Consider the following 2916-nt stretch of genomic DNA (forward strand, 5'->3'; position numbering starts at 1 on the left):
GGAGAAACCACAGACGGAGACAGAATTGAGGACAAGTTCAGCATTTATTAAAGCAATTAAAAGACTTATGCACAAGGGAGCGCCTCAGCTTCCTCAAGCGAGTGGTGCACTCTGAAAGGCCAATTAATTGGTTCATTCAAGTTATATAATACTATAAGCAATGCCCACCTACTACAGAATGGGGGCGTACACGTACAAACAGCATCACAACAATTACTCTTAATTGGATTATGTGGTTGGTCACTCAACTCTCGGGCCCACCCCTTGATATCAGGGGTGACTATGCAAGGCACAGATGTTAGTGTTTCATCCTACTCACCTTATTCCTGCTGTTATCTCTTCCCCATTGCAGGCATAGTTTATTGCTTGAGAAAAAATATCTTATCCTGAACTGTCGAACAAGCAGGATGCATACAAAGCCCACAGTGATTCATCTATTCTGCGATTAGTACAATGTTAGTTGTTAATTTGTACCCTTATTTCCTGTGAGGACCGACCGTGCTTAGACAATGGTTCTACTGAGGGCTGTGAACACACATTCCGAAGTTTAATTAGTGAAGTGGCGTCTCGCAGTCTGCAAATGTGCAGGTTTCCTTGCATTTTACGATTCTCTTATCACTTCTATTTGTCTTTGATGCTTGAAATTCGACCTTGCTTGCCTTTCTGCTATCTGTTCCCAGCAGCATGTTGTCAGTCTTTGTTCTCAGCATTAATTAAAACCCATCCTTGAATCTAAAAGCTATTTCTTACAATCCCGTTCTGTGAGAGGGTTAACATCTTCAAGTATCCCAGAATTCATTGGGAACAAGCTGGATCTTTCACTAGTATCAGAATCGCAGCATAGTTATGTGGTAGCGTGGCCGTCCGGTCTAAGCCGCTAGATTCATGGTTCCAGCCTTTGTAAAGGCGGGGATTTGAATCCCAACGTTGACAAATATTGCGGCTTTCATCAATTTCGCCGCTTTATCAACAACAATAAATCAGGCAGTCAAGGCGGTTTGTTCTGTATTTTCTTCATGGGTCCCTATTAACCTTTCCCTTCAGTTGTTATTAAGATAGATTTGCAGAATTTCCTCTGGTCCATAATTGTCCTGAACCCAGCACCGAGCGCTGCCAACACCGTCACCCAAACAACTGAATTCAGCCGGTTCATTCACTCTTCTCCACACCTGCTGCGTCTCACTTATTCAGATATCCACCACTTTTACATTTTTGTTTCTAACATTTTTTACAATCTATCGACCGTGACCCCCTGTGCTGCCATTTTCGACCCACCGTCCCTCCGCCGTTTCACCGTTCGCCCATCCAAACTTGCGGTGAAAAAGCAGCTCCCATCTGCTCCTGTGCTCCAATCCGAATAACATAAAACGAATATTTTTTTCGTTCCAACCTATCCAGACAGTGAAAGTTTCATACAGGCAAGGATAAGAGAAGGTCCATTCTGTATATGCAGGTGGTGAGCTGGGCTCTGTGTTCAGGATGAGGATCACTTGTGATTTTCATTCCATTAGTCTGAGAACGTGTGATCAGGAGGGCAAAACTTTCCCTGTTGTTCTCTCCTCTTATCATTATGGTAAATGTCAGGCTCAATGCGGCAGGAACAGTTCAAATGAGTGAGCGATAGAAGGAAGATCAAAATGTGCCGGCTATGCTCTGAATTTTATTCCCACAATTGGCTGATTTCTCACATATTCTCGTTTGAAACGGTTATCTTTCTTTTTTCTACCGTTGTTTCTTTCTTTCTTCCCTCAGGCTCTCTTTCTCCGCTCTCACTGACTCGCTAGCACCGGTTCTCCCGATTTTATTTGTTGTCCTCTTGCACTGTTTCCCCTCAGGCTCGCACGCTTTTCTCAGACTTGCATTGCCTGACTGCCTTTCTCCACCTCAGGACGACCCATAGCGCTTTAGAAACAATGAAAGCCCACGGACAACCTCAGGATGCTCCAGTTCTCCAGCTTCAACCCTAACCACATTAATGAAGCCATCACCTATGGACAAGCCCTGCAAATGCACAGGATCTGCTCAGCCGAGGAGGAACGTGATGGACACCTACAGACGCTGAAAGACACCCTCGTAAGAACAGGATATGACGCTCGACTCGTCGATCGACAGTTCCGACAGGCCACAGCAAAAAATAGCACAGAACTCCTCAGAAGACAAACATGGGACACAACCAACAGAGTACCCTTCGTCGTCCAGTACTTCCCCGGAGCGGAGAAACTATGCCATGCACTTTGCAGCCTTCAACATGTCATTGATGATGATGAACACCTCGCTAAGGCCATCCCCACGCCTGCACTACTCACCTTCAAACAGCCACCTAAACTCAAACAGACCATCGTTCGCAGCAAATTACCCAGCTTTCAGGAGAACAGCGACCAAGACACCACACAACACTGCCACAGCAAACTCTGCAAGACATGCCAGAACATCAACACAGATACCATCATCACACGTGAGGACACCACCCACCAGGTACATGGTACATACTCATGTGACTCGGCCAACATTGTCTTCCTCATACGTTGCAGTAAAGGTACATCGGCGAGACCATGCAGACACTGTGACAATGGATGAATGGACACCACACAACAATCACCAGGCAGGAGTGTTTCCTACCAGTCAGGGAACACTTTAGCAGTCAAGGACATTCAGCCTCCGATCTTCGGGTAAGCAATCTCCAAGGCGGCCTTCGAGACACATGAAAATGCAAAATCCTAGAGCAGAAACTGATAGACAAGTTCTGCACTCATGAGGACGTCCTCAACTGGGATCTTGGGTTCCTCTCCCGCTACATGTAACTCCACCTGACATAGGGTCATCCATACTCGAGTCGTCGTTGACTTGTTCTCTCTACACAGGTGCGGCCGGACCTGCTGTGATTTCTAGCAAATAAAAATGTTTTTTTGTCTGTTT

At 45.8% G+C, this 2916-nt stretch overlaps 1 pseudogene; it reads left to right on the forward strand.

Moving 5' to 3' along the window:
- The first annotated feature begins 1938 nt into the window (after window positions 1-1938).
- LOC147087268 (uncharacterized) lies at window positions 1939-2673 on the forward strand (annotated as a pseudogene).
- Window positions 2674-2916: the final 243 nt, after the last annotated feature.

The sequence above is a fragment of the Somniosus microcephalus genome, unplaced genomic scaffold, assembly GCF_052327205.1.
Source record: "Somniosus microcephalus isolate GS21.2 unplaced genomic scaffold, FLI_Smic_1.0 unresolved_chr6, whole genome shotgun sequence".
NCBI lineage: Eukaryota > Metazoa > Chordata > Chondrichthyes > Squaliformes > Somniosidae > Somniosus > Somniosus microcephalus.